The 12,704-nt window shown below is 43.1% G+C and overlaps 1 protein-coding gene across 2 annotated transcripts in view; it reads right to left on the bottom strand.

The window, feature by feature from the left end:
- Positions 1–12,704, bottom strand: part of PDE7B (phosphodiesterase 7B) — a 373,129-nt gene that overhangs the window by 280,875 nt on the left and 79,550 nt on the right. Inside the window, exon 2 of one of the 2 annotated variants that reach the window (XM_019527216.1) lies at positions 1,901–1,970. The exons of the other annotated variant lie outside the window; for it this stretch is intronic. The gene's annotated coding sequence lies outside the window, so the exon portion shown is untranslated. The remainder of the gene's footprint in view (positions 1–1,900; positions 1,971–12,704) is intronic. 2 annotated transcript variants of the gene reach the window in all.

The raw sequence follows: 12,704 nt of genomic DNA on the forward strand, positions 1-12,704 counted from the left end.
GAGCCCAGCCCACCCCCTGCCTCCAGCCATTGTTCAGGAGGGCACCAAAGGGCATCAAAATACAAGTTTGCTCATGGCGCCACACACATGCACACACTCACAGCACACACTCACAGCAGAGCTCTCCCTCTGTCCTGTGGCACCCCATCCCGGTCAATCCCTGTCCCAGGCAGGGGAAGTTGTGCCCAGCCAAGTCCACCCCTTGCCTCCAGCTGCTGCTCAGGAGGAGCTGAGCCAGGCAGTGCAGGTGGGGTGGCACCAGTCCAGGACTTTTGTTTCCATTTTCACCAACTGAATGGGATGCTGGGACAGCCTACAAAATCTGGGACTGTCTTGGTCAAACTCTATGGTCACCCTAGTACTATAGCTTTTCCTGATGTACTGTGTCAGCATGGCCTGTTTCAACAGTACTTCATTTATTACATTTTTATAAAGGGATTAAAACACGAAGACTTGCTTTTTTTTGTCATAGTGTTTGGGCCACCCTAGTTCAGTACAATGTGCATTACTGAAATCAGTCCTGAGACTTGCCTATAGCTACAGTAGAAGGTGCCAGTTTTTGCCCAATGAACAGAGCACCTTCTCTAAAACTTTAACACTATAATTATTAGTAGTACATGATTAATCTTTCAAGTCCAAAAACCAAAAGGTTTCTGCTGCTTGAGGAGACTGGTAAAACAATAGGGAAAATAAGAAGAATCAGGCACTTTTCTTCTTCAGGTTTTATTTGGTTAAGTATGTCAGTCACGGTAATATGTCAATAGAGTTTCATAACTTGCAGCCAACTAAAAAGTCCTTTCCTGTTCCCACTAGTGTCAGTATGAGTTCTGCTTTGCTGGGAGAAAGACTGGGTCTAAAATGTTAGGATACAGATTGTCATGCTGCAAAATCCAGGAAAGAAGAGCAGAACTACTGTAAATGACGTGCCAGGAACTGAAAGCAGCTCTATCAGAAGTTCCCTTTTCTACATATTTATTAAATAATGGGAAATGCTAACTGAAAATTTTTTTACAAAACAACAGTTGTTTTCCCAGATAAACAACTATGCTTTAAACATTTGGCAGCTCAGAGTCCTAAACCTTATAATGTACATTGAGCCATGGAACTCTGGTACACTGCTGTGGTGTTTCTTTTTAGGTGGGCAGATGATGCCCAAGTACAAATTTTACAACAATAATTTAAGATATTGACTAAACACCATTCCTACCTATCCCCTGAGATTTATTTCAGACAGAATTTATAGGATGTGCAGATGACTAGATTTCCATTTGATACAAGTTGAATTTTCATAATTTCTTTTAAAAACTGAAAGATTGGTATTAAGCATATGTAGTCTGGAAGGTTTGTCTGGTCCCCAAGTTTCCAATTCACAGTCCTACCGATGGATTTATTTTGTGCGAACAAGTTTTACTGTGGAAATGATCTTCCAATTAGAGATAAATCTGAACCACAACCTACTATATGAATACTCCAGTAATGTGGATATGAAGGTAATCTTTTGTAGTTTAGACCTATTGTAGCAGGGTGAGAGGAAGAAGGGAGAGAACAAGCCCATTTGCACCATCCCTCTTACTGGAGTCAGGTCTGGAGCCGGCCTCCATTGCCTCTGGCTTTGCCTGAATGCTGCTTGCACCACCATGGTGCTCATCCTCTCCCTTTATGCAGCGAGTTCTGGAGCCTATCCCTATAACTACCGGCTTTACTGGAGTGCCACCCCTGCTAGCACAGAGCCAGCCATGCTGACTGCGCTGGCACAGAGTGCAAGGGAGGTGCTTGGAGGGTTTGATGGGAGAAGCCATGAGCGGGGCACAAGGGAAGCCCAGGGGCATGCCCCAAACTTGAGAGCCTGGGAATTCTGGCTCCACTGTGGGCTTTCTTTAAACAAAGAGGCTCTACTCACCTGCAGGAGACCAGAATGCAGCAACACTGGAAGCTCCTGACCCTGACTGGCTGGAGTACCTCAGAGGCTGCTATAAGAGAAGGACAGGAGTGAACGGGACAGCCCCTGGATGAGAGACTGAAGAGCATGCACTGGAAACTGGTGAGGGGGAGCAATCCTGCCCGCATTTTTGTGTATTTATCCAAAATGGACTTTTAGGGAAGATGGGAGCCAATCGGTAAGGAATGCATCCCGGCCAAAGCCTGAAGGTTAGGTATCTTTGAAAAGCTCCCAGTCTGAACTGTGACACATTTGACTGATTTAAGACTTGTAGGCTTGTGGAGGAGTATAGGGGTGGAGAAGCTCCCAATAGACCCAACTAACTTTACTTGGGATGGCATCCATCTACATGGGGTAGAGGCTGCCCTTCCCCAGAGGGAGGGTCATGACCAACAGACTAGATGTGAAAGTGGTGACAGTGTACTGGGATGGCAGAGGTGAATGGCAGGGTGGATGAAGTTTGCCAGAGCTACCATCCTGGCAGGATGGGAAGGTCTCATCTAAAGAATTCTACCTTTTAAATACCAAGTCATGGTGGGCAAGTCTGGAGTTGGGGCCACACCCTTCTGCCTGAGGACATTAATAGGCAAATCAGCTGGTCTCAGCTGTGGCCTGTTACACCTATCTTGACATTCAACACATTTTTATTCTTCATGCTGGCCATGGATCAGCTTTCATGTCTACCACTGCAAATTTCCCAGAAATCTTCCTGAGAGAGTGGGTATACAGGTGTTCCAAGCTGCTCTTGCACTTTCTCCTTCTTCCCCAGACTGGGGGCTTTTTTGGGAGAGCAGTGGCAGCTAGACTCCTCCCTAGCATGGAGAATGCCCCTGAAGGGAAAACTGCAGCTGAAAACCTCCTATGCAGGACTCTTTCTGATCACAGAGGAGTTGAGTATACAGGCAAACCTCTCTCACAGGAATACTATTTTTCAGGTGTCAAGATGGAAAATGTTTCTTGTAGATGGGGTAGTCTTCCTCCACTGGCAATTTCTGCTGGGAGAGCAGCAGTTCTCCCAGTAGAAACATAATGCCTGTAGGGGGCCACTATGATTTTTTATATCCTAATGCATGCAGTACAATGCTATCACACTGATTAAGATGGTTGGAACAGAACTTCCGTGCTGAGAGAGGAGAACAAATAAAAGATAATGATGCAGTGAGAGTCCCATATCTCTTAGCCTGTGCTGTTGAAAAGGTTGATTATAGCTATAATGTTGAAACTTTAATTTTTATATCCTATTATAACACCCAGGCTACTTATTATAGCTCACTTTACAGAAAGATGTCGGCTGAACAGGCAACTTTGTGAGCAGGAGAGGGATTCCTTTTTAAGTGGTCACACACTAAACTATTTATTTAACTAAACCAGTGGTTTTCAACCTTTGTGGACTCAAGGCACTCCTCAGCAAATGTTAGCTCCTAGTTTTCAGTCATTTGTTTACTACAGAAATATAATAGAGCAATTCTTCTGTTGGAAAAAACTCAGAAAATATTATAACAGGTGAGAATATTTTTAACACTCTGGATTCCTATTTGAAATCTCTTGAATTCATCTTGTGAATCATGTTTGCCAACTTGACAGTGCCAACATTGTGTGGCACCCCACAGTACCTGTGAAAGGATCTCAAGGTGATTGAAAATCACTGAACTACACATAAACAATTTGTAGTTTAAAGTTAAGCAAAGGGCACCTAAGCCATTTAGGAGTAGGGTGGTTATATTCTTTTAAAGGAAATCCAGGATACTATCCCCCCCTCATCTCCCCCAAGTCAGTGGCATTGCTGCAGGCAGAAGAGACAGGTTGGTAGGGGCTCAGGATGCAGTCCAACTGGGAGATGGAGCAGCATGGTGTGCGGTAGGCGGGTGGTCAGGCACCACTGCTTCTGTGTGGGAGCAAGGAAGATGGACTGTAGCCTGCCCCCTACCTCCAGCCACTGCTCAGGAGAAGCTGGGCCAGGCATGTGTGGCTGCACACCATGCTGCTCTGCTTCTCTACTGGACTGTGTCCCGCATTCCTGCCTACTTGCTTCTGTCTGGAGCAGCCAATTCCAGGTTTTTTCTTTCATTTTTTACCAACTGGCCAGGACCCTGGGATGGCCTATAAAATCTGGGGGAGTCCCAGCCAAACCAGAATGTATGGTCACCCTACTTAGGAGTGCTAGTCACATTGAAAAATGTGTGCTTCTCAATTACTTAAATACATTTGAAAATACTTTTCTAAGGTCTACAGATGCCTATATCTTACTGACTGAGTTGTCCTAATGTGATGAGGCATTAAAAAGAGTGGATTCTATATTTAAAACCAACGACCAAACAAAACCACCCAAGTTAAGAAAACTCTAAATAAGACTAATCTTCTAATCTGAGTGTAATGCAATTCAGTGACAGGATAAGATTGTGGTTTAGATTTATAACGTGTTTGTTAGTGTTTTATGTGGTATTTCATAACCAATTGGGGCCTCCTTTCTAAGTACAGAGCAAACATCCACAGCCATATTAAATCCTTTTCACGGAAAAACAGCTTGAGGGCTCTAACTCCAGCATCATAGGAACTTCCCTTTTTGACCAGCTTGGGCACAATTTACAAAAGTAACCTTTAAATGACAGACAACCCATTCTCCCTCCACAAATGGATGAAAATGATATTTCCTATTGTTTGAGCTTACGTTAATTAACATTATGTCAACCGTACCCCACAATTACATATATTAAAAGGATCATTGAAATGATTGAAACCACATACCAGTAATTCAGTTTGCATTGTCTGTCCTTTACTATACCCTGTACATGTCCAGATGTGCAGGGGCATGTGCCTGCAAGAACACAAATAGTACAGTAGTGGCACAAATTTGTGCCGCTACCTTGTGCCACAGCACCTGCCCCTGCACACATGCTTTGTTGCAGGACACTGTGTCCTGCTTTGTGCAAATTGCCCTTGGTCAGCTCCTCCAAGCTCCCAGCAAGCTGGAGCAGCCAGGGCACAAATGCAGGGCCAGATTAACACATAGGCAAACTAGGCACATGCCTAGGGTCCTAAGTGAAAAAGTGGCCCAGTTGTGCTTATTTTACATATGGTAATTATAGACTTATAGACATTAGGGCAGGAAGGAACCTAGGAAGATCATTGAGTCCAGCCCCCTGCCCGAAGGGCAGGAAGTCAGCTGGGGTCATAGGATCCCAGCAAGATAAGCATCCAATTTGCTCTTGACGGTGTTCAATGTAGGTGCTTGAAGCACCTCTGATGGCAGGCTGTTCCAGACCTTTGGGGGCTCGGACAATAAAGAAATTCTTCCTTATGTCCAGCCTGAAACAGTCTTGCAGGAGTTTATAACCATTCCACCTTGTCAACCCTTGGGACGCTCTGGTGAACAAACATTCTCCCAGATCCTGGTGGCCACCCCTGATAAACTTCTAGGTGGCCATCAGATCACCCCTGAGCCTACGCTTTTCCAAGCTAAAAAGCCTCATGACTCTCAGCCTGTCGTCGTAAGGTCTGTTTTCCTGACCTCTAATCATGCGCATGGCTCTTCTCTGGACTCTCTCAAGCTTTTCCACATACTTTTTGAATTGTGGAGCCCAAAACTGGATGCAGTACTCCAGCTGTGGCCTCACCAAGGCCGAGTACAGGGGAGAATGACATCCCGGGATTCGCTTGAGAAGTATCTATGGATGCAAGCCAGCGTTTTGGTTGCTTTACTAGCCGCAGCATCGCATTGCAGGCTCATGTTTATGTTGTGGTCAATGATGACCCCCAAGTCTCTTTCTTCCATAGTGCTAGCCAGCATAGCACTGCCGAGCCTATAAGGATGCTGCAGGTTTTTACTCCCAAGGTGGAGAACCTTGCATTTTTCAGTGTTAAACACCATCAGGTTCTCATCCGCCCATTTGCTAAGCCTGTCCAGGTCAGCCTGGATTGCCCTCCTTTTTTGAGTGAAAAAAAGTAATATAAACATACAGTATTAACTGGGGGTCCACGAGTTTGACTGCCTTGGGCCCACTAAAGGGTTAATCCAGCCCTAGACAAATGGATGACTGGATATGCTTTGGCCGGCAGCCAGAGCATCTTCCTGGAGGACCAAGCCCCTGTTTGTTTTGGTGCACGTTATTGTAGTGTGCACCATGCCACTTTTTTCAGGGGTTCTTTTTTTGCTACCAGGAAATCTCGGTAGCAAATTTTGCCCGTGTGCTGCAAATTTGCAGGGTGGGGGACACGTTTTAACGTTCCACACATGTGGTTTGTTGTGCCACACAGAAGTCTGCAGTGCCACAGACTTCATGTGCCTGCATGTGGGAACACAGCCAGGGGCCACCAAGCACAGGTGAACATTCAGCCTAAATGTTTTTACCTGTAAATATGGCACATGCCAACTTGTATTTCATCATGATTTACAGTAGTTTTCTCATCATTTTACTCTGTGGTCTACTTTATAAGAGAAAGATCCTTTGAAGAATCTCTTCCTCTGCCAGCTTGACAAGTCCAGATTGCTTAACTCTCAAATTTGTCTGAAAACTGTTAGGAAGGGACACACAAACTACTGAAATAATATACTCATCTTGGATAAGAAAAGGGTCTATTTCCAGTGTCAACAACCTGTTTAGCCATATATCATCTTGGGAAATCCATGGATGTCTCCACCACTGAACTATATCACAGAATCATAAAAAACTAGGGTTGTAAGGGACCACATCTGGGCATCATCTAGTTCAGATTCTCAACTTTTTTAGATTCGGGGCACCTTTCCATAACTTTTTTATTTGGATGGCATCTCAGTGGAAAGCCACTCTTCCCCCTCAGCTTACCCCAGTGGTTCTCAACTGGGGTTCTGTTCCTACAGGTTCACCTGTCCCGTATGCCTCTGTTTTTAGAAGCAGCATTGGGATCTCTGACTGGGAAAGACTGTGGCAAGCCTGAACACTGCTGCCTGCTTTAGGTTTATCCACTGGCGACACATAGGGGGTGCATGTGGGTGCACATGCACCCCCTGAGATTGGCCGTGCACCCCCTGCAAGAGCCAGCTGCAAAACCAGAAGTGCCAGTGGAAGTACACTTCCAGTTTCGCTGCTGGTGGTTCCGCGCTTGGCGATTAACACCACCCCCAGACTTAGGAGGCACCAGTTGCCCATAGGATTATCAGATAACCCTATAGTAGGCAGAAGTGCATTCTCACACCACAGTCCTTCTTGATATGGCTAGGCACAAGACATATAAGGAACTTCCATCTGGCTGCTGCTGCTGTGGCACCTGTACAACAGCACCTTTGAAAGGGTCTTAGTGAGCACATCTACCTGTGCAGTTAGGACAAATGAATAAACTCTAGAGCTTATTGCTTTAGAGTTTTTTGTTCCCTGGTGTGCTGTTTGAACATGCGCCCTGGAGCAATTTACTCTAGGCCAATCAGCTATGGAGTTTATTCATGCGCAGCACGTGGAGCCCAGTTGGAGCAGCCCTGACTGGCAGAGAGCCCTGGAGGTCAGCCTGCCATCTCAGGGCTGCTCTGACTGGTCTCAGTGTGCCATGAAGGGGCTGGCTAGGGCATGAAGATCCTCCAGTGCAGGGCTAGCCAGCAGGCAGCCCCTGCACTGAAACGGTAGCAAGAAACTTTTTTTTTTGCCTGCCCTCCCCCCTCCGTCCAATGTGAAGTTCCTCTGTATGGCAAAAAGTCCCTTTTGTATTATTTGCCCCCTTTTGGGGATGCTTTCTCTTTTCTACTTTTTCTTCCTTCCTCCCTCTTTTTTTATTATTATTATTTTTATAAAATATAAGGTGTACTTGTAATAAAAATATAGTTTGCAGATGCTTTTATGGGTATAAAATAGTATTCTGCATCAATAAGTCCGCCCCCATCCCCAATTGTATTTGGTCTATTTGTTGTATGTGCCATGGCATTTCACCCTTTTATATTCTATGCTTTTTAACTTTGTAACAAATGTACTTTAAGTTTAAAAGTAAGTTGTACCATGTAACAATGTTAGCAAGGGCAGGAATCAAACCACGGCTTCTCCGTATGGAGCGGGTCCCTGAATGAATCTTGACTGATTGCATAACACAGTAGCTAGACAGGATAACAAGGTAAGGATCAGCAATTAACACCTAGGAAAGCACAGACTAAGGAGAGGAAAGGAACAATACAGAGCCAGGAACTCCCTGAAACTTCACTGTTAAAGGTACAGAAGCCCCAGTTTGAACTAATCAATGCCAAAGACCAACGCTTGGGACTGAATACCACCCCAGTCAACTGCTCCCAGAGCCCTATTCATCACAGCAGTGAATTAATCAAACTTCATCAACGGACTCCCAAGACTGTACATACCTGTGGACATGATCCCTGGGGCTGACAGCTGCTATCCAGTAACCACCAAGGGGGATGTCCCACGAGGTCAACGACCCCTGGATTGGGTAAGCCCAAAAATTGGGAAGTCACCAAAGTCTGCCAGAGAGGGATAAAAGGCAGCAAAGAATGACCCCCAATGGCAGCGTCTTTTACGTGACCAGCACCCTGCCTGCCCAGCCAGAAGGACCAGCCAGCGACCCTCTTCTGAAGCAACATCATACTGAAAGAAGCCTCAACTGGCCATCGACTGTGGACTCCAGTGCTTGGGGATAGGTATAACTTGAACCCAGTGCTTAGTGTTCATACCTAGCTACTGTGAGTGTGTGTGTGTGCGTGAATGTGTGTGTGTTTGAGGGGATCAGCCCCAAGGTTTATGATCTGACTTTTGCATCCGTCTAATAAACTAGAATTTTATGATGATACTGTGAGTTGGTCCTTTGTAGCCAACAAAACAACCTCATGACTCAGCCAGTTGGGTCAGCGTCTACACATGCATTGGTGTGCATCAAAAAATGCTGCAGCAGGGTATTACTTGTATTTACAAGTACTAGTATTTATGAGTACTACCTTGCTACAGTGTTTATTAGTTTCCTGTGCCCTAATAGGGGCACAAATGTAGACCCGGAGATGTATACTGCAGAGCTAATTAGTCATCTCTGCAATAAATGTCTCATGGAGATGTGCCCAGTGAGAACCACTGATCTAATCAAACCAACTGCTCAAGGCTTGATCACCCCCATCTAAACCATCCTATACAAATGTTTGCCTTTAACAAACAAGAAGGGTCTGATTTCAGCCAATTAAAGCCAGTCTGCTTATCCTTCACACACTGGATCTTGCTAAAGCAGGGAATTCCAAAGCAGTAAACTGCTATAATCCCAATGGGAAATGAAGGATGGAGAATTCCCTGCCTTTTGATATTTAAAATCAGACAACGTGATGTTTTATTTTTACTTACTTTTTATTAGTTTTGCATAATAGTTGAGACAATACATAAATGTTTGAAAACTTCTTCCTGAGTAGTTCCAGAAAGCTACAAAACAAATACAAAATTCCATAGCTTTATCTGTCCTATTGACCTTCTCTTTAAATGTCCAAGACAAGGGGGTCCCCACCTAACTTATTATATAAAGGATAACTACAGTATCTTGAATGGGATAGCCAATGTTGTGCAAAGATTTCTTTAGAAAAAACTCGTATAAGAGATAGCTTGGATAACATATTGTACATCATTTGGAATCTGAGCCTAACATCAATCTGAGCCAAAGGCACAGAACACAGGGTAAATTCAAGGCTCCTTTCAAAATAAAGATTAATTATTTAAAAGTTCTCAGCCATCCACAGCAGGGCCAGATGCAGTATTGTACTTGTCAGGGTATATGTCCAAGGCTCTTCAAAACGGTCTTTGAAACTTTGTCAAACAAGTGTTTCAGACCCTAGCAACATGTGTCTTGAGACTGAAACCTTAGGGACCTGCCTTTCAAAGAAACCCAGAAGAGAACAATAAGCTGTCACTCAGGGAGAAGAAGCTAACTATCTTACCTCATCTACCAGAGAGAAAACAAATAAAGAGCATTAATAACCTTCATAACTGATCACTGGAACATTTAGAGAGTATCTGAAAAACTCTTTATTTCCTAAAACATAACAACAAAGTGACTTCCCACCCAAACAGAGAAAGAGTAAGTAAAACCAAAAAGAAATTCAAGACATGGGTTGTTCCATGTCAATGAGCAGTGTTTCCAGGATACTGACATTTTTTTTTCTCTAACGGTCTTTTGTACTAGAAAAATGCTTACCATATTATCATATATTATTCTATTGCTTTTTATTCTAAAGAATATTGAGGTACCTTGCACACTTTAAGGGACTGAAATGAATAAGTGTGCATGTGTATGCACAGACACACATAGGACAGAGCTCATTTCACCAGCTGTTAAAATGCAGTTATATCTGGGTGAGAACAGAACAAATTATTAAAACTGCCAGCTTCACAATACAGCAACATACGCCAGGAATTTAAGAATCCTCAGGGGAGGACACAAACTGAGATTTAATTCTAGAGCCCTGGCCAAATTCGCACTCTTGTAAAAGTGCCACAAAACCTTTAATGATCAAAGGGATAAGACCCTTTTCAGTATCTGATAAAGCTGCTGCTTACAAAAGCTTATGCATCTCTGATTGAGTTAGTCTATAAGGTGCAAGTCTACCCTGCCTTCTGCCTGACTTCAGACTCACATGGTTAGCTACCTCCCTCTGCAGAAATGGATGTTGTGATGTCCAGCTACACAATACTTATGAAGCAAATTATAGTGCAAAATAGACTAGCCAATGGCAGAGTTGGAAATAGAATAAATGAGTTCTGTTTCCAGCCTTGTACACATTCTTCATGAAGGTTTTTGATTTTTCACTTTGCTCTTTAATAATCATCCTCTAATTGACACTGCATCCAGAACTATTTGAAATACACTTACCCCATCTATTTGAAATGGCCAGTTATTAGTTAATGTTACTTTTTACTGCATGTACATCTTTGTATTTCACTACTGTGTTTATATGCAGGAACAGCTATTTGAATGTTCAGGCAAAAACTAACCATGGATTATTTTAACCCCAAAAGAAATGGGATATCAGGGGTGTGAACAGAAAAAAAATGTTTATACTGGTATAACAAAAGGAACAGGCAGAAGAAGCAAACCCCTACATGGGATAATTCTGCTCAATCCAGTAGAGAATTATTCCTTCAGAGTCAGAGGGTAGAAAATAAGCTATAACAGTATTTACTACCCTAGGGCAGTTGCACATCTGTCTGTTTCTAATCACAGTGTAATTTACATATGTATAAAAACACAATGTAAATTCCACAAGGATGTGTGAATGTCTGCCCATACCCAAAGTGTGTAAAAAGAGTGCTGCCATGGAAAATAATGTATACCCATTAGCTAAATCAGCTTTTACTGGTAACCATTAGAATGTTACTTCCATACGTGCTCAGGAATTCACCTTACTTACCCATGAAATGCCAGAACATCTAAAATACATATTAACAAATTAATAGTGCACAAAAGTATTGCTGCTATGACAGGCTGCTGCAGGAATTTTTAAAGGGGCATAATGATCCACTGACCACACACTTGTGTCTGACAGCTTTGAAAGAAGCAAACGAAAGAAATCAATGCCTATCAGAAGCAACAGAACACCATGTTCCTTCCTTGGCAATAATGGGGGTGGAAAGGACAGTCTATTCAATAACCTTTACTGTGTCCTCCAAATATTAACTTAAAAATAACTTGCAGCTAAGAAGCCCATCTTAGCTTCTCTGTCCTAGAGCCCAAACATAATAGAAGCACTGGGCCAGAATCTTGTTTGGGAAAAGGAATTTAGGAAGCTGATTTGTAATTCTGAAAGCACAGCAGACACACGATTTCAAGCCACACACCCTTCCCCTCTGCACACACATGGGGCAACCAACTACAAAATCAGGTAGCCTAGTGGGAGGCTGAATTCCCAGGCAGTTAAATACACTTTGCTGTACCAAAAATGGGAGATGGACCAAATCTGATTTAAATACACGTGGTACAAAAAGGGAATAAAAACACTGTTTAATTAATATCCAAGGCATGCTGTTTGCCTATGTGATTTCTTGTTACCCAGGCTAATAAAGCAGGATTTATAAGCTTTGAAACTGGTAGGCATGGAAAGGCAACTCTGTAGGAGGTGGCTGAATCCTATTGTTTGAAATCTTTGTACCGCATTCATTGGCAGAGACCCAAGCAGCCTGGAGTGGTTTAAACTGATACGTCATAGAAAGGCAGTTTACAGCCAAATTCTGAGGCAGAATACATGTTATATTTTGGCCAACAGGGGGAAACCTCACTGCATTGTCAAATGCTGCAAAAGAGGAGGATTTTAGGATTCCCTGGAGAGTTTAGGATAGTTGCATCTATAAATAAGGAAAGCACTACAAACAAGAAAAGCCAGATTCAGGCTGGATGAGACTCTGAAATCAATGGGAACACATCAAGGTTGAATTTGGCTTAATTTTGCATAGAAATTCTGTATAGTTATATTAAAAAAACTTTGTTAACTTAAGAGTGAAGGCTGCATCTCACAAATGCAAATGCCTAAAAGCAAGGAAATAAACATTTAAATTATTCAACATCCTATCTGTACTCTGGGTACCAGTTCCTCTTTTGCAGTGTTTACTACTTACCTTCCATCATGCATATCAGGGATGATGAACAAGCATCAGGGACCCTTGAACTGTAAATATGAACACTAGTTATAGAGGTCAGGTTTTAACACCAGTTTAGTGTGTTATTCATAAACTAGATTTATATAGTTCTGTACAGTATTCTATACAGTGCACATACATGAAAGAGGACTGGGGGTTATAGCGGACTGTAGGCTGAATATGAACCGAGTGTAGTA

This window comes from Gavialis gangeticus, unplaced genomic scaffold (assembly GCF_001723915.1).
Source record: "Gavialis gangeticus isolate Ggan-Ray unplaced genomic scaffold, GavGan_comp1, whole genome shotgun sequence".
In the NCBI taxonomy this organism is placed as follows: Eukaryota; Metazoa; Chordata; order Crocodylia; family Gavialidae; genus Gavialis; species Gavialis gangeticus.